The following is a 19,728-nucleotide window of genomic DNA, read 5'->3' on the forward strand; positions in this document are numbered from 1 at the left end:
ATTCAGGCGCCCGGCACCTGAAAAGGGGCCGGACACCTAAATATGGGGGTGGCAGCGGTGGCCATGGATAGATTCATGCTATGCATGAATCTATCCATTGGTCATAGAGGGGGTGGCTGGAGAGAGGGGGCGGCGCCCGTGCGTCCTTATGGACACACCGCCACTGATAAACACACACACACACACATACATGCACACTCACATACATACATATGCACATGCATACATACACATATATACGTGCACACACATATAAACACTCATACGATAGATAGATAGATAGATAGATAGATAGATAGTCTTATAAAAAACGGCAGACCTTTACCTTAGCTCTTCCTGCCAGGTACTGCACTGTAGGGGGAGACAAAGAGCACAGCACTGTGCTTTCACTTTAGGTTACGTGACGAGCTCCCTGCTCAGTGCCGCCGATTACAGTTTGCCTGACGATCGGGGAGCTCGCCTCAGCCGCCCCTGACGCTCCTCCTATTGAAGAGTACGGGGGGCCCTCAAGGGCCCCCTGCAGCAAGGGGCCCGGTCGCCATGGCGATCTCAGCGACCCCTATAATTCTGCCACTGGGTCAGCGGAGGGAAGCCTGAAGTGCTCTAGAATTTCCTTGTAGAGGGCTGCGCTGACTTTGGACTTGATAAAACACAGTGGACCAACACCAGCAGATGACATGGCTCCCCAAATCACTAACTGGGGAAAGTTCACACTGGACCTCATGTAACTTGGATTCTGTGCCTCTCCACTCTTCCTCCAGACTCTAGGACCTTGAGTACCAAATGAAATGCAACATTTTCCACAGTCCATGATGATTTGGGGAGCCATGTCATCTGCTGGTGTTGGTCCACTGTGTTTTATCAAGTCCAAAGTCAGCGTAGCCCTCTACCAGGAAATACTAGAGCACTTCATGCTTCCAACGCTGCTGACCAGCTTTATGGAGATGCTGATTTCATTTTCCAACAGGACTTGGCACCTGCCCACACTGCCAAAAGTACCAATACCTGGTTTAATGATCTTGATATCACTGTGCTTGACTGACCAGCAAACTTGTCTGACCTAAACCCCATAGAGAATCTGTGGGAGTATGTCAAGAGGAAGATGAGAGACACCAGACCTAACAATGCAGATGAGCTGAAAGCCACTATCAAAGCACAGGCTGATCGCCTTCATGCCACACCACATTGATGCAGTAATTAAAGTGGATGTAAACCCGAAATTTTTTTTTTTTTTTTTTTTTATATCATACTGTAGAGTATAAGATTTCCTATCATTTGAGCCCAGTCTTGCCACACAGAGTTAATCCATCTCTGAGCAAACTGAGAAAAACTTTGTCAAATCCTCCCCCTTGCTGTGAGTGACGGATGATTTACATCTCGTGCACTAGCCTAATGCTGGCCATACACTATACAGAAAATCGGCCGAACCCATTTTCGAAAAACGAACGTTCGACCGTGACCGCAAACGATCGTGCCATCATATAATGTCCGATAATCTGTTCAGTGGACATGAATAAATAATTTTGTGTTCGTTTTTTTACATATACCTAGTGCAGGCAGTTCGGACGGGAAACACATTAACCTTGCAATTTATCGTACGTTCGGCAGAAATTTTCCAAACATGCCGTTCGTTTTTTTTCCACAAAAACGTCACAAACGATTATCGATTTGTACCCACTAACTTGCCGAAAAACGAACGAAGTGTCCATACGAACGATTTTTCGGCCGATTTTTCGTATAGTGTATGGCCAGCATAAGACACAGGCATTATTTTTTAGTTCCCACCCCCACTCCTTTCTTCAGCAGCTCTGCAAGGATTGGCTGTTCCACACCTCAGCATGATTTGGCATGCTGAAGTCATGTGGTTACTTTCCTGTCTTTTCACTGGATGTTAGAGATCATAGCAGAAGTTCAGTGTTAGAAATACACAGGAGAAAATGCATATTGACAAGGGGAGTGTAGAGGTGGGCGGGGAGTCTACTGACATCACGACTCCACCCACCGAGCTCCAGACAACAGACCCACCCACAGAATATGCAGTTTTTCGGGTCTAATAACAGACAGAGAGGAGACATTTGACAGGTAAAGATACATGCAGGAGCCATGCATATCCTTATAGATAACCCCTATGGCAGTAGTTTAGAAAGGATGACATTGGGTTTACATCCACTTTAATGCAAAGGGACCCCCGACCAAGTATTGAGTGCATACTATACTGTACATGGATAAACTTTTCAGTAAGCCGACATTTCTGTATTAGTAATTTTTTTTTTCATTGGTCTTATGTAATATTCTAATGTTCTGAGATGCTGAATTTAGGGTTTTCACTAGCTGTAAGCAATAATCATCAAAATTAAAAGAAAGAAATGCTTGAAATATATCCCTCTGTGTGTAATGAATCTTTATAATATATGAGTTTAACTTTTTGAATTGAATTACTGAAATAAGTTAACGTTTTGATGATATTCTAATTTTGTAAGATGCACCTGTACATATAACTGTGTAAGAGCCATATACCTGTATATTGATATGAGGTGTGCACACTGTGTCACAAAGCCCGTATATGTATAAATTGGCAGAAGCCGCACACACTGCGCCACACAACCTGTGTATGTATAAATTGGTATAAGAGCTGCACACACTCCATGTACACTAAATTACCAAAAGTATTGGGACGCCTGCCTTTACACTCACACGAACATTAATGACATCCCAGTCTTAGTCCGTAGGGTTCAATATTGAGTTGGCCCACCCTTTGTAGCTATAACAGCTTCAACTCTTCTGGGAAGGCTGTCCACAAGGTTTAGGGGTGTGTCTAAGGGAATGTTAGATCATTCTTCCAGAAGCATTTGTGAGGTCAGGCGCTGATGTGGACGAGAAAGCCTGGCTTGCAGTCTGCTCGAATTCATCCCAAAGGTATTCTATCAGGTTGAGGTCAGGACTCTGTGCAGACCAGTCAAGTTCCTCCACCGAGATTCTGTGTAAATTGTGAGTGGCTGTGGTCACACTTCAGCTTCCTCATACAGGGTTAATGTGCCTGTGTGGTATGTGATGATCCTGAGGATTTGGGTGGAGGAAGATTGCAATGGAACTGAATGATGCTTGGAATCAGGTAAGTGAAAGAGGCTAGTTCCTTCCAGCTCTACAAGGGTGGACTTTTTTTTCACCTTCCTGGAGTTGGGCTGTATTATTGCACCACAACTCCTGCTGTTTATGTTCATATTTTTTAGTAGGTTAGGAATATACTGGGCCTTTTCAGGCTCTACGTAGATGTATTCCACATAAACACTACTGTATATCTTATTAAAAATAATTATTTTTATGAATTTTAAAAATAATTTTATATTATTTACTTTAATGGTGATTGTTTCAGCCAGCATCCCATTCCTGAGTACCAGTGGGACTATGTACACTTTCCTTTTTTTCTTAGAGCGGCACTACAAGCATTATCATGTCAAGGTTTACTTTTCACATTCACAAAGACAGCACCATAGCCCTAAATTCTTTAACCACTTGCCGACCGCGCTATAGCAGAATTACAGTCTCCCGTAATCGCGCCCGCCGCTGGGCGCGTGAGGCACGCTCTGTGTTCGCAGTGTCCTCTGACTGCTGAACATAGATTGGGGTAAAAAGACAATCAGCGGCTCTTTATCACGTGATCAGCTGTGTCCAATCACAGCTGATCACAATGTCAACAGAAGTCAGTTACCGGCTCTCTTCACTGCTCCTTCTCACGCTGTCAGTGTGTGGAGGAGAGGAGAAAAGAAATGTCACCTATCAGTGTTGCCTATTAGTGCCGCCTATCAGTGCCGCCTCATCAGTGCCCATCAATGATCATCAGTGCTGCCTCATCAGCACACATCAGTGAAGGAGAAAAATGACATATTTGCAAAATTTTAGAACAAACTATGAAAAAAATATATTTTTTTTCAAAGTTTTCGGTCTTTATTCGTTTAACTAGCAAAAAATAAAAAACCCAATGGTGATTAAATATCACCAAAAGAAGGCTCCATTTGTGTGAAAAAATTCTAAAGATTTTGTTTGGATACAGTGTTGCATGACCGCGCAATTGTCATTCAAATTGTGACAGAGCTAAAAGCTGAAAATGGGCCTGGTCAGGAAGGGGGTGAAAGTGCCCAGTGGGCAAGTGGTTAATACATAGGCAGATGAAGCAGTAAGCGAGTAACACCCTAGCAATTATAGAAATACATGGGAAACACACTTGCAGGCATGGCATAATGGCAAAAAGTGAGCACCACACTGGCAATATTGTGAAAATACGTGGACAAGTGTGGGCAACAGTACATTTCCAGGACTGTTAAGGTCTCTGTAGACATCTGTTTAAGAGACCACCCTCAACCCTCCTGTACTGGGCTGGTTTATCTGGTTCTTTTAATGACTGCAGTGCAATGCATGTCAGAGGAGTAATCCTCCTTTTTTTTTTTTTTTTTTTTGCAATGTCCTTGGCAAAGTAGCAAAACACTTGTGTACACAACCAGGCTCATGTTCTTTGAGTACACAAACCTTATAAATGATGGTGGGGTTACTCCTGCTGGCCTGGGCACATAATGCAGTTCTTTCTGCAATACTATAAAATACCACCGAACAAGAGAATAGAGAGATGGTTTCCTGTTTCCTGAACTTTGAAGGGCCTCTGTACACCTCCTAACACCCCCTTCCCCGTACAGTTCTCTTTCTGAACCACAAATGTCCCGAGATAGCCAGAAGATCGAAACAAATAGTGAAAACATTGTAACAATTTGTAAATTACTATATTGGTTCTGTCCCTCTCACCCTTCTTGGCACTGGCCCATGTGTGCCTTATGGTAAATTCAGCTCTCACCATTAGTGTAAAATGTAATAAAAATAAAATATGTGTGAAAATATCCCTAATCATAAACTGCTAGGACTTTGTAGATTTGTGGTATGCCAGTGCACTATGGGGTTTCCTGCTGTGTATGTCTGCTGCAGGTACGAAGACTCCCTATGCCAGTGATGGCGAACATTGGCACCCCAGATGTTTTGGAACTACATTTCCCATGATGCTCATGCACTCTGCAGTGTAGTTGAGCATCATGGGAAATGTAGTTCCAAAACATCTGGGGTGCCAAGGTTCGCCATCACCGCCCTATGCCATAGTGACACTTGCTAACCAGTCTGGTTTCCAACCCAGATTGCCAATTACTCAAACCTGTCATTAGCAAAATAAACAGTTACTTAATGTAAAAGAGTAAATAGAAACAAAAACTGCGGGGGGAAGGAGTAGAGGAAAATAAAAACTGGGAAGGGGGTCAGAGATCCCTGTTATCAATGTCCTAGTATAAAATTTACTCTATGGAGTTAAATTGTATCCAGGGATGCCATGTTTGTTCAAATTTGTGCTGAGTATCATTTAGAATTTTTTTTATCCTTTACAATAATGCAGTTATCTTTGTCTAATAAGGTCCTGAGGAGTTGTTGATCTTCGTCAGCAGCAAGCGAAAGATACGAAAAGATGGTGCTCAATGATGCACCTGTTGGTGATCTTTTAGGATTAGTAAAGGTCATCATGTTGATCAGTGAATATATTTCCTGGGGTGTCCCCCTGTAACCCCAACCCACTCCACGAGTCCTCAGTTTTTTGCTAGTTTCCTAAGGTAAAAGACCTCTTCTCCCTTACAGAGAAATCACTCTGGGTGTACACACATATTTTACTTCAGCCCATCTAACAGATCTCCTCATCCACGCTATATAGCACAGATGGAGAAATCTTCCGCCGCCACTATTGTATTCTGACAGACAGCCATAGCTGGGACCTGTCAGAATACCGAACAGCAACTGCATATGATTGCATTCAGACACTGTTCAGCTGACAGCCTGACTCCTTCAATTTCTCAATCAAAAGATAATCCTCACTGTTTTCTTATACAACAATAGAAGCAATGCATTGGTGCAACCTCAGTAAGGTAACCTAAGTAAGTGGGAGCTGTAACTGGACCCCAAGCCATGCAGACCACCTGTAATGTTTCTTCTGCTTGAGTGCTCACCTTGGCACTTGGTGCAACATGTGTAGTTAGCCGCAGGGTGCTCCACAAGTCCAGGGCCATGGCCCATCCCTATGGTTTGCTCACTGTGGTGGGTGAAGCCTTGATCCTATATAGGAACCAGCGACATGGACAGGTAAGACAGGGTCACCCTGTTTATTGAACCGTTACTGTAGCCTCACACTATAGTTACATAGTCAGTCAGGTTGAAAAAAAGACACAAGTCCATCCAGTTCAATCAAAAAAAAAAAAATCACACAATCCCATATACCCAATCCTTCACCCACAGTTGATCAAGAGGAAGGCGAAAAACCCCAGCAAAGCATGATCCAATTTGCTCCAGCAGGGGAAAAAATCCCTTCCTGATCCCCCGAGAGGCAATCGGATTTTCCCTGGATCAACTTTACCTATAAATGTTAGTACCCAGTTATATTATGCACATTTAGTAAAGAATCCAGGCCTTTTTTAAAGCAATCTACTGAGCTTGCCAGAACCACCTTTGGAGGGAGTCTATTCCATATTTTCACAGCTCTTACTGTGAAGAAACCTTTCCGTATTTGGAGATGAAATCTTTTTTCCTCTAGACATAAAGAGTGCCCCTTTGTCCTCTGTGATGACCTTAAAGTGAATAACTCAACACCAAGTTCACCATATGGACTATTAATATATTTGTACATGTTGATCATATCCCCTTTTAATCTCCTCTTCTCAAGAGAGAATAAATTCAGTTCCTCTAATCTTTCCTCATAACTGAGTTCTCCCATGCCTCTTATCAGTTTGGTTGCCCTTCTCTGCACTTTCTCCAGTTCCCCGGTATCCTTTTTGAGAACTGGTGCCCAAAGCTGAACGGCATATTCCAGATGAGGTCTTACTAATGATGTGTACAGGGGCAACATGATATCGCTCTCTCTGGAGTCCATACCTCTCTTAATACAAGAAAGGACGTTGCTCGCTTTGGAAACCGCAGCTTGGCATTGCATGCTATTATTGAGCTTATGATCTACCAGAACGCCCAGATTCTTCTCTGCTACGGATTCCCCACTTGTACCCCCCCTAGTATGTATGATGCGTGCATATTCTTAGCCCCCAAGTGCATTTATCAACATTAAACCTCATTTGCCACTTAGTTGCCCAATTAGACAGTGTATTGAGGTCAACCTGTAAATTGGAGACATCCTGAAGGACGTTAATCCACTGCATAGCTTGGTATCATCTGCAAAGACAGAAATGGTACTTTTAATCCCAGACGCTATATCATTTATAAAGATATTAAAAAGTAAGGGTCCCAACACTGAACAATTGGGGTACACCACTGATAACCTTAGACCATTCAGAGTAAGAATCATTAACCAACTACTCTCTGAATTTACATTTACAGTTACAAATTGATCTTTCCAAGCCTGTAGACTTAACCTTACACATTAGCCGTGTGTGGGGAACTGTGTCAAACGCTTTTGCAAAATCCAAGTATACCACGTCCACAGCCACCCCTCTGTCCAAGGTTTTACTTACCTCCTCATAAAAAGAAATCAGGGTTGTTTGACAACTTCTGTCTTTCATGAATCCATGCTCTCTATAGAAGTTAAACTAACAGGTCTATAGTTACTTGGTAAATACTTTGATCCCTTTTTAAATATCGGCACCACATTGGCCCTACGCCAATCCAGTGGTACCATTCCAGTCATTAACAAGTCCCTAAAAATTAGAAACAATGGCCTTGAAATGACAGAGCTCAATTATTTTAGGATCCGTGGGTGGATGCCATCTGGTGCAGGTACTTTATCCACCTTTATTCTGTCTAATTATTTCTGGACCAAATCACTTTTGAGCTATTGTGGATCATTTGGGGCTGTGCCAATATCACCCCCATTATGGACATGAGCTCCCCCATGCTCTTTTGTATACACAGAGCTGAAGAAAGTATTTAATAAATTAGCCTTCTCTTTGTCCCCAGTCACCTACTCTAGTATATTTTGTAAAGGGCCTACATGCTCAGACCTGACCTTTTTACTATTAAAATATCTGAAGAATTTTTGGGGGTTTGTCCTACTATCTTTTGCAATCTGTCGTTCGTTTTGAATTTTTGCATCATTGATTATCTTTTTCAGTGGCGGCCGGTGGTAATTTTTTGGGGGGGAGTGACAAACAGTAGCACCACAAGTCGGTGGGCGGGTCTGGTGCACTTACCCTATATATGCAGCGCTTCACCGGCGGCTTCCCTTGCTCAGCGGCAACAGCTTTCCCTTCCTCTGCTCTCCATGGGCATCGACGGCTTCTGCTTGCTCCCTCTTCCTCAGTGGACGATTGGGAGTCTTCTCTTTTTGGCCAATCGGAAGACGGGTCTCAGACCTGCTTCTGATTGTCCGAAATTGAGGATCAGTGTTACAACAGCGAATATTAATTTGCTGTTGTAACACCTGGGTGGGCTTATGGCGCAATGCTCTGCGCTCCCAGCCCACCCTATTTTGGAGCCTATTAGAGCCTATGGCTCTAATCAGGTGCTTCAAAAAAACACCCCACTGCCCGGCATCCTGAAAGGGGCTGGATGCATAAATAGGGGGTTGCTGTGGCAGCCGTGAATAGATTCATGCTATAAATGAATCTATCCATTATTCATATAGGGGGTGGCGTGAATAGAGGGGACGGTGCCTGGGCACCCCTAATGGACTGGCCGCCACTGTTCTTTTTACATGATCTGTTATAGTCTTTGTAGCATTTAAATGATGATAGTGTTCCTTCATTTTTATATTTTTTAAAAGCTGCGAGCCACATAGGTTTTATTTTTAGCCTTTTAAACTTATTGCACATGGGAATATACTTTGCAGTGAGTTCGCATACAGTCTTTTTGAAGAATTCCCATTTCTGTTCTGTTCCCATTGATGCCAATATTCCCTCCCAGCCCTGGAGAGCAGCCCTCATGCTTGGAAAATTTGCTCTCTTAAAGTTAAGTGTTTTTATCTTTCCTTTATGTGTTTGTTGCTTATAGCTAACATTATATGAAATCATGTTATGGTCACTGAATTGGTAATAAGCTCTGCATGGTTTGAGATTACCAGGTCCAGCAGAGCATCATTCTTAGGCGGGGCCTCCATAAACAGGACCATAAAATTGTCTTGTAATAAGTTTATACATTTTTACCCTTTAACTGTCCATTACTCCAGTCAATTTCAATTTCCGGGTAGTTAAAATCCCCCATTATTATCACTGTCCCAGCCCTTGCCATCTGTGCAATCTCCACAACCTCAATAACACTGGAAGGTCTATAACAAACTCTAATAATAACCTTTGTAGTACGCACACCCATGTACAGTTCCACCCATAATGCTTCAGACTCATCACACTCTCCATCAACTAGGTCCTCCTTCACACTCACTTTGAGATCACTTCTCACATAGAGACAGAAACCACCACCCCTCCGTTTTACCCTGTCTTTCTGAAAGAGAGCATAGGCAGGATTATTAATAGCCCAGTCATGAGAAGAATGAAGCCAAAATTCAGCAATACCAATTAGATCATAGTTCTCCTCGTGCACCAGAGCTTCCAACTCACCTATTTTGCTTGGTAGACTTCTGGCATTGGTGAACAAACACTTTAATTCATTGTCACATTTTGCAAACGTATGTGCATATTTTTTATTTTGGTACAAATCGTACCATTTCCAATGGTTGTTTGTAACATAGGAACCTTCATATCATCTGTCAAAGCCCACCCCCTATCTTTCCCCATTCCACCCACCAATAGGGTTTGACCTGCCTGCCCCATTATAATGTAATTCACCCTCCCCCCACAATTCTAGTATGAGTATGATATCTCCATTACTTGCTGGCTGCTATTTTTGTGTATCCTGAATAGTATGTGTTTGTAAGTTATAACTATCAGGAACCTGAGGATGTGTTTAAAACGTATTCACTTTTACAGTGTATATCTCTCAAACTTCAACCATTCAGAGTGTAGTTTCAGGTTGATGACCAGGTGTTACACCACATCACAGGTCACGAACTTTACCGCCACGTCTGCGTAGAGTCATGGGCATTGCTAGGTGGCAAAAAGACCAGGGGCTTCAGCCCGAAGTCCGAGCCCAGCACCGGGGGGGGGGGGAGATGTTACCTCCCTGACTCGCAGTGACCTACCTGATGCGCACTGACCTACCTGACGCGCACTTACCTACCTGACACGCACTGACATGCACTGACCCACACGGACCTACCTGACACACACTGACCTACCAGACATGAACTGACCTCACTGACACGTACTGACCTACCTGATCAGACTACAGGTGACGTGACCTCCTCCTGCAGCTCAGCCGTAGTGTGCGGTGTGCCCATCACAGTAGAGTAGTAGACAGCAGGCACTCCAGGCAGCCAGAGCCAGAGCCATGACACAGGACAGGGCAGGAGAGGAGAGCCGCCCGCCCGAGTGAGGATCTTCTCACAGTGACACGGCGGCCGCATTGTATATCCCGCCTTCTGGAGCCTGCAGCGCCTATGATGGACATCACATCATAGGCGCAGTCCCGGCATTGGACCAGTGGGATTTCCAACATAGGCACTGCAGGCTCCAGAAGGCGGGATCTGCTATGTCACTTGGCCGCGCTCAGGGTCAGATCTGTCCCCACTCAGCGGCGGCGCTCGGGCTCAGGGCTAATAACAGAATTGTGCATGCCCGAGAACTGGGGATTTTTGGGGACACACTCTGGGCTCCAGCCCCCCTCAGCCCCCCTCCCGACGCCACTGCATAGAGCCCCTTATAAGATGTAAGGCTTCACTATAAAATGGTCACCACCTGAGTTGCTGCATACTCCTTTTTGGGAAGCTTACTTCATTTCTGAACCTTGGGATAGCTCCAAAAAAAAAAAAAAAAACAGAAGGACAGGGGATACCATGTCCTATCACTAAAATTCGAATTGAAGAAAAAACATACTTAGACTTTCTCGGTACCCCATAGACACATACAACAATTCATTCAAAAATAAAAATTTTAGTACACAAATCACATTAAAAATCACAACTACATTATTAAAAGATCAGCCTCTACAATCATAGAAAGTGTTTCCCTTGGTAACTATACACGTATGGATCTAATACCCCAACCCTGGGGTAAGGTACAATACAAGGAAACACTATTGCCCCGTACACACAGTCGGATTTTCCGACGGAAAATGTGTGATAGGACCTTGTTGTCGGAAATTCCGACAGTGTGTAGGCTCCATCACACATTTTCCATCGGATTTTCCGACACACAAAGTTTGAGAGCAGGATATAAAATTTTCCGACAACAAAATCCGTTGTCGGAAATTCCGAACGTGTGTACACAAATCCGACGGACAAAGTGCCACGCATGCTCAGAATAAATAAAGAGATGAAAGCTATTGGCCATTGCCCCGTTTATAGTCCAGACGTACGTGTCTTACGTCACCACGTTCAGAACAATCGGATTTTCCGACAACTTTGTGTGACCGTGTGTATGCAAGACAAGTTTGAGCCAACATCCGTCGGAAAAAAACCTAGGATTTTGTTGTCGGAATGTCCGAACAAAGTCCGACCGTGTGTACGGGGCATAACTCATTTTGTGGTGTGATCTGCATCTTCAGGAAGCAGAGATGGAGGCATTATTTAAAAAAGTAATGTTTTGAAGTGGGTAAGTGATTAACTATACACGCACCAAATCCTTAGGTAGTCAAATGGAAAGTGATTTTAGCAATATGGGATTTTATAGGTGCCATACACAGTAAATATGAGAGAAAATATAAAATGTAACCATTTATTTATATACACTTAAAATTGGTAAAAGAGATACAAAAATATGAATACTTGGTTACAGTATCGTAATATAGTCACATATATATATATAGAGAGAGAGAGCGGTATCGGGGTCGTGTTCCCAACATGTTTTCCCTGTCAAGGCCTCTTCAAGGGAATATTGATTACCACTGTTATAGGGCATACACACGGTCGGACTTTGTTCGGACATTCCGACAACAAAATCCATGGATTTTTTCCGACGGATGTTGGCTCAAACTTGTCTTGCATACACACGGTCACACAAAGTTGTCGGAAAATCCGATCGTTCTGAACGTGGTGACGTAAAACACGTACGTTGGGACTATAAACGGGGCAGTGGCCAATAGCTTTCATCTCTTTATTTATTCTGAGCATGCGTGGCACTTTGTCCGTCGGATTTGTGTACACACGATCGGAATTTCCGACAACGGATTTTGTTGTCGGAAAATTTTATCTCCTGCTCTCCAACTTTGTGTGTCGGAAAATCCGATGGAAAATGTCCGATGGAGCCCACACACGGTCGGAATTTCCGACAACACGCTCCGATCGGACATTTTCCATCGGAAAATCCGACCGTGTGTACGGGGCATTAGTGTACAAGCTAGAAAAGTGACATGGTATTAAAAAATGGTTAGTCCACAAATCTACATCTATTCAGCAATTACATGTATAAGAAAATGAAGGCAGGACAATGGTATATCAAACTGACCAAATACTCAACAAAAAAAATAAATAAAGATGAGGATAAGAGATTCCTAAGCAATAATCTTCAACTAAGCATATCAATGTAGATATATATACTGTAAGTATACCTTTGGACTCAGCATAGATGGGGATCACAGCGCCCTCCTGGCTCGAGCAGCAAGGCCACTGGAGCTGCAGGCTTTATGTGTCTCCCCATCCAGCCGGGCGTCTGACGCCACCGGCCTGGTGCGGACACTAGTAGTTTAATAGTTGATCTAAACAGACATAATAAAACATTAATATTAATAACAATAACAACAACAACCACACACCCAAAACATAAATACCCCCACCCATAGCAATGGTGGAAACCAACCGTAAGGGAGTCTCATAAAAAGCTCAGGCTAACACTTGTGTTTCTGAAGTCCTGCAAAACACTCAATCTCATAGTGATGATGCTTCTCTTGCACCAGAGCAGTACCCTATTTTAACACGGATCTCTGCATCTGATTAATGCATAAAGCACTCTACCTGTTTAATTCATACTCTTCTGCAACCATACAAACAAGATATTTGGGGGGCACACCCTAAAAGATGCATTAAAGATGGTGCAGCCATAAGACCATACAATAGAAGAAAATATTACAGCGCACACATGCAAAAAAGACATTTACCTCCAGCAAGGCTAGTTTAAAACACCTAAACATTTTCAAAAAACATTATCAAAAATATGGGAATTTGGTCACACCATATTGCTATATGGTGCTAAGCCCACTTACTGCGTCAAAGTACACCATGATCAGTGGGTCCTACACTGTCCATAGACTGGGAGATCCTGCATCTCTAAACCATGAGAGCAATACACTCTTCTAAATGGGAAAATCATGAGGTCTCCACCCATGACACAAGTGGACACTAATGAGAGGTACTTGATGAGGGAGTGGGGTGCTCTTCACCCAAAGGGATTTGGTCAGAATCCATACACTATACAAACAAGATATTTGGGGGGCACACCCTAAAAGATGCATTAAAGATGGTGCAGCCATCTTACTACTTTGACGCAGTAAGTGGGCTTAGCACCATATAGCAATTTGGTGTGACCAAATCCCCATATTTTTGATAATGTTTTTTGAAAATGTTTAGGTGTTTTAAACTAGCCTTACTGGAAGTAAATGTCTTTTTTGCATGTGTGCGCTGTAATATTTTCTTCTATTGTATGGTCTTATGGCTGCACCATCTTTAATGCATATTTTAGGGTGTGCCCCCCAAATATCTTGTTTGTATAGTGTATGGATTCTGACCAAATCCCTTTGGGTGGGGAGCACCCCACTCCCTCATCAAGTACCTCTCATTAGTGTCCACTTGTGTCATGGGTGGAGACCTCATGATTCTCCCATTTAGAAGAGTGTATTGCTCTCATGGTTTAGAGATGCAGGATCTCCCAGTCTATGGACAGTGTAGGACCCACTGATCATGGGGTACTTTGACACAGTAAGTGGGCTTAGCACCATATAGCAATATGGTGTGACCAAATCCCCATATTTTTGATAATGTTTTTTGAAAATGTTTAGGTGTTTTAAACTAGCCTTGTTGGAGGTAAATGTCTTTTTTGCATGTGTGCGCTGTAATATTTTCTTCTTCTGCAACCATGTCACAATTTCATTGACAGCTATTAGCTTTAATACAGCCATCACTGTCCAGGGCTAAAGAACATCAGTCTCCTTCTCCAGCTCCACCATCTCCACCTGAGTATAGTCTTGATATGCCTGCCCTAGAAGAGGCAGGCATAATAGGAAATGAAGAGGACTGGAGGCAGTGTTATAAGAGGCCACAGAAGATTTCTCACCCGCCAAGCACCTATTCACCTGATGTTACAGCTTCATGCAATGTGCTTGGCAATGTTAATATGCTAATTTCTACTTTGCGGATAAGCCTCAGCTTTGTCGCGCTTTGATTCTCCTCTGCCTCGCCATGGCACTTTGGATATAAAGAGATCTACCAAGTCTGAAAAGCATTCCCCATTCATAAACAAATAGAATAAGCATACTGTGATGATTACTGAAGGTCAATCCAGAAAAAAAATGTACCCCTTCCGGGGTCATTGATGAGCTCTATCTTGTGAAAAAGAGTTATAAAAAAGTGGTCTGTTCCAGTAGTAGACCCTGCCGTCTCAGTCTTAACTAGTTGCAGACTTTGGGCATGCTACACACGCCCAAAAAAAATGTCATCATTGTACACAGGATGTGTGTGGAAACTCCAATCTCTCTGCCATGCTTCTGGAACCCCCCTCCCAGTATACAGCAAGTGTCAGCTTTGATGAATCAAAACCAGCTTTACTATATACTCAGGGAAGGTGTCAGCAGCTATAGCTGTCAAAAAAGCAGTCTGAGTAAGTGTTTATAAACAAAACTGCTTCAGTTGCAATTATACAAAGATAAAACGTAACATATTACTTTTGTATCATTTTATTAATTCATCTGTAGATCAAAGGGATGAACTTAGCTCAGCAAATTATGTCAGTTAAAGCAGAGGCATAGCTTGAAGCTTGTGGGCCCCGATGCAAAAGTTGACATGGGCCCCCCCACTTCCACTTTGTGTGCAGATACATCCCCCACATGCCAAGATACTCAAAGTGGATTAAGAGTTTTGAGTTCCCAGAGTTCCTCCTTACATCAGAGAACAGGGATCACAGCTGAAGAATCAGAGGATAGGTCACTTGGCAGAGCTCCTTTCCCATCCCACCACTGTATACAGCTCCTCCCCCCCACACTACACAGGGCTGAAATCACATTCCTTTACACACAGTCCATCAGTCTTCACAGGGTGTATCTGGCTTTTATGTTGCCGTTCTGACCTGTGAAATTCTCTGGTTGGAATGGCAGTGTAGTTGCAGTAGGCAGATACACCCTGTGCAGATCGTGGCTAACTGGCTGTGTTGTAAAGGAATGTGATTTCAGCCCTGTGGAGGAGGAGCAGTATAGAATGCTGTACTGGGAAATGAGCTCAGCAGCGGGCATAGCATCCAGGGCAGAGGGGGGCGGTCAGGGGGTTTTGGGGGGCGCAACTTAGATCGGGGGGGGCAAAACCATGTGATGCAAAATCTGGATCTGCAGCCCCTCAGGAGGTGTTAAGGGATTTGATTTAGCAATTTCTGAAGGTCTGTCATTGTTGGCAGGTGTTGGGGAAAGGTAAACTCCCAGAGGTGTGTGTCTTTTCCCCAGTTGTCAGGAAAGTGGGGTAAGTAGACATCTCCGGGTGGGGGGTACAAAGAATCCCAGTTGGTGACTAGGAGACACTGAGCGGTGTCTGACCTCACCGGTAACATTTTTCCCATCGTGGTTACAGGACGGCACTCTTCTCCTCTTAACTCGCTGAGCTTGGTTACCACTCCATGTTGCCAGCACACAGCACAGACACTTCCCCATCCTGGGCTGTTCTCACCCCATGCTCCTCTCCATTCAGGAAATGGCTCACAGCTTCTCCCCAGCCAATAAGAACAGAGGGATGTGGACTGTAGAAGGCAAAGTGGAAGCCCAGTACTGGAACGTGGCTGTGGGGCCCTAGGGCAGATCGGAGCTGGAATTTGTGGAGGATATGATAATATGACAGGGAGGCTGCAGGGACCCCCTGGAGCTAGGGGCGGGGTTGCGATTGTGACCCCTGCAACCTCTTATGCTATGCCCATGAGTTAAAGTGATATTAAAGCAGACCTTCAGTCATTTTTTCAACTTTCCATCTATTAAATCTTCTGCCCTTGTTGTTTTTACTTTGAATAGTAATTTTTTTTTCTGCCAGTAAATACCTTATACAGCCCACTTTCTGTTTCATGTCTTGTAAAAAGCCTAGGCTTATGACATCATGCACAGCTCTCTCTCTCTCTTTCTTGTGAGAGTTTGCCAGGAAGGGAGGGGGGATGATTCATAGGAGGGCCAATCACAGCTGCAGGGCTGCAGAGCTGGAGGTGTGCCTCTGTGTGTTTGTGTAAATCCAGGAAGTGAACAGGCAGCAGCTTCAGCTGCCCACAGTTAAAATGGATGAAGTGGAGGGAGATTTCTGCAGCATATTTGGCAAGTACAGAATCACAGTATATATTAAATAATATGCAAAGTGGTTAGAGGGAAGCTTCAGAATGGTAAAGATGTTTTTATTACAAATTATGTGAGCAGACTGCAGTTCCTCTTTAAAGTGGTTGTAAACCTGGAAAACCAAAAACAGTATGAACATTAAATGTAATAAAGAACATGAGCAGAAATCATTTGTGCATAGTTTGGCATTAATAAGTGCAGCCTGTGTACTTCCTGCTCACCTCCTGCTATTCTGTACCGCCTCTCTTGACTGAGATCATTAATGGCTCTGCTGGCAGAGTTTAGTTTCGTTTCACCTTCATCTCCTCTCATCACTACTTTAGGACCGATCGAGATACAAAGCTGACTCAGACTACATGGCAAATTTGCATCTGTTTTTCTGGTATGATATAACAGACTGTCCATGTGTTTGTTTTATTATAATTCTCTTCTGAAAACCTGTATTTTCTAAATGCCATTATGTAGTGTCTTTATCTAACTGTTCAATAGACTGAGAGAGAGGGACAGTTACAGTGAGCGACACACATTGAGAATGTTAGAGAGAGACAGCAAGAGAGTGAGAGAGAGACGGCAAGAGAGCAAGAGACAGACAGCAAGGGAGCGAGAGAGAGACAGTAAGGGAGCGAGAGAGAGACAGTAAGGGAGCGAGAGAGAGACAGTAAGGGAGCGAGAGAGAGACTGCAAGGGAGCGAGAGAGAGACTGCAAGGGAGCGAGAGAGAGACTGCAAGGGAGCGAGAGAGAGAGACAGCAAGGGAGCGATAGAGAGAGACAGCAAGGGAGCGAGAGAGTGACAGTAAGGGAGCGAGAGAGAGACTGCAAGGGAGCGAGAGAGAGACAGTAAGGGAGCGAGAGAGAGACTGCAAGGGAGCGAGAGAGAGAGACAGCAAGGGAGCGAGAGAGAGAGACAGCAAGGGAGCGAGAGAGAGAGAGCAAGAGAGTGAGAGACTGCAAGAGAGCGAGAGAGAGACTGCAAGAGAGAGACAGCAAAAGAGCGAGAGACACAGCAAGAGAGCAAGAGAGAGAGACACAGCAAGAGAGCGAGAGAGAGAGACACAGCAAGAGAGCGAGAGAGAGAGACACAGCAAGAGAGCGAGAGAGAGAGACACAGCAAGAGAGCGAGAGAGAGATTGCGAGGGAGCGAGAGAGACTGCAAGAGAGGGAGAGAGAGACTGCAAGAGGGCGAGAGAGAGACTGCAAGAGAGTGAAAGAGACAGCAAGGGAGCGAGAGAGAGACAGCAAGAGAGCGAGAGAGAGAATGCAAGAGAGCGAGAGAGACAGCAAGAGAGCAAGAGAGGGATTGCAAGAGAGCAAGAGAGAGATTGCAAGAGAGCGAGAGAGAGATTGCAAGAGAGCGAGAGAGAGAGATTGCAAGAGAGCGAGAGAGAGAGACAGCAAAAGAGCGAGAGAGAGAGAGACATAGCAAGAGAGCTAGAGAGAGAGACACAGCAAGAGAGCGAGAGACACAGCAAGAGAGCGAGAGAGACAGCAAGAGAGCGAGAGAGAGAGATTGCAAGGGAGTGAGTGAGACAGCAAGAGAGCGAGAGATAGACTGCAAGAGAGCGAGAGAGAGAGGTTGCAAGAGAGCGGGAGAGACAGCAAGAGAGCAAGAGAGAGACAGCAAGAGAGTGAGAGAGATTGCGAGAGAGACACAGCAAGAGAGCGAGAGAGACACACAGCAAGAGAGCGAGAGAGACACACAGCAAGAGAGCAAGTGAGAGACTGCAAGAGAGTGAGAGAGAGAGACAGCAAGAGATGCATGCACAAGTCTTTGTAAAGGGAGGCTCACTTCCTGCTATTCTGTACCGCCTCTCTTGACTGAGATCATTAATGGCTCTGCTGGCAGAGTTTAGTTTCGTTTCACCTTCATCTCCTCTCATCACTACTTTAGGACCGATGGAGGTACAAAGCTGACTCAGACTACATGGCAAATTTGCATCTGTTTTTGTGGTATGATATAAGAGCCCTTGCACACTGGGGCGGGGGCGGCGTCGGCGGTAAAACGCCGCTATTAATAGCGGCGTTTTACCGTCGGTATGCGGCCACTAGCGGGGCGGTTTTACCCCCCGCTAGCGGCCGAGAAAGGGTTAAAAACCACCGCAAAGCGCCTCTGCAGAGGCGCTTTGACGGCAGTATAGCCGCGCCGTCCCATTGATTTCAATGGGCAGGAGCAGTAAAGGAGCGGTATACACACCGCTCCGAAGATGCTGCTAGCAGGACTTTTATTACCGTCCTGCCAGCGCATCGCTCCAGTGTGCAAGCCCTCGAGGCTTTCACACTGGAATGAAAGCAGCGGCACTTTCGGGGCGGTTTGCAGGCGCTATTATTAGCGCAATAGCGCCTGCAAACCGCCCCAGTGTGCAAGGGCTCTTACAAAGACTTGTGCATGCGTCTCTTGCTGTCTCTCTCTTGCAGTCTCTCTCTCACTCTCTTGCAGTCTCTCACGCTCTCTTGCAGTCTCTCTCTCTCGCTCTCTTGCTGTCTCTCTCTCACTCTCTTGCAGTCTCTCTCTCGCTCTCTTGCAGTCTCTCTCTCTCGCTCTCTTGCTGTCTCTCTCTCACTCTCTTGCAGTCTCTCTCGCTCTCTTGCAGTCTCTCTCTCTCGCTCTCTTGCAGTCTCTCTCGCTCTCTTGCTGTCTCTCTCTCACTCTCTTGCAGTCTCTCTCGCTCTCTTGCAGTCTCTCTCTCTCGCTCTCTTGCAGTCTCTCTCTCTCGCTCTCTTGCTGTCTCTCTCTTGCAGTCTCTCTCTTGCTGTCTCTCTCTCACTCTCTTGCAGTCTCTCTCGCTCTCTTGCAGTCTCTCTCTCTCGCTCTCTTGCCGTCTCTCTCGCTCTCTTGGTGTCTCTCTCTGTCTCTCAATATCTTGCAGTTTCTCTCTCGCTCTCTTGCCGTCTCGCTCTCTTGCCATCTCTCACTCTCTTGCCGTCTCTCTCGCTCTCTTGGTGTCTCTCTCTGTCTCTCACTCTCTTGCAGTCTCTCTCTCGCTCTCTTGCCGTCTCTCTCTCTTGCCATCTCTCACTCTCTTGCAGTCTCTCTCTCGCTCTCTTGCACTCTTACTGTCTCTCTCTTGCTCTCTTGCTTTCTCACTCTCTCCCTTGCAGTCTCTCTCTCACTTTTTTGCAGTCTCTCTCGCTTTCTTGCTGTCTCTCTCTTGCTC

The 19,728-nt window shown here is 44.8% G+C and overlaps 2 protein-coding genes across 10 annotated transcripts in view; both read left to right on the forward strand.

Annotated features, from left to right (window-relative positions):
* LOC141109860 (uncharacterized) overlaps positions 1-19,728 on the forward strand; it is a 50,477-nt gene that overhangs the window by 11,048 nt on the left and 19,701 nt on the right. The window lies entirely within an intron of this gene.
* Positions 16,840-19,728, forward strand: part of LOC141110879 (low affinity immunoglobulin gamma Fc region receptor III-A-like) — a 110,978-nt gene continuing 108,089 nt past the window's right edge. Inside the window, exon 1 of one of the 9 annotated variants that reach the window (XM_073602600.1) lies at positions 16,840-16,957. The gene's annotated coding sequence lies outside the window, so the exon portion shown is untranslated. Of the gene's footprint in view, positions 16,958-18,505; positions 18,524-19,728 lie in introns of those variants that run through there. The other 8 variants (XM_073602599.1, XM_073602607.1, XM_073602597.1 and 5 more) reach the window with 8 other exon arrangements.

This window comes from Aquarana catesbeiana, linkage group LG10 (genome assembly GCF_042186555.1).
Source record: "Aquarana catesbeiana isolate 2022-GZ linkage group LG10, ASM4218655v1, whole genome shotgun sequence".
Lineage (NCBI taxonomy): Eukaryota > Metazoa > Chordata > Amphibia > Anura > Ranidae > Aquarana > Aquarana catesbeiana.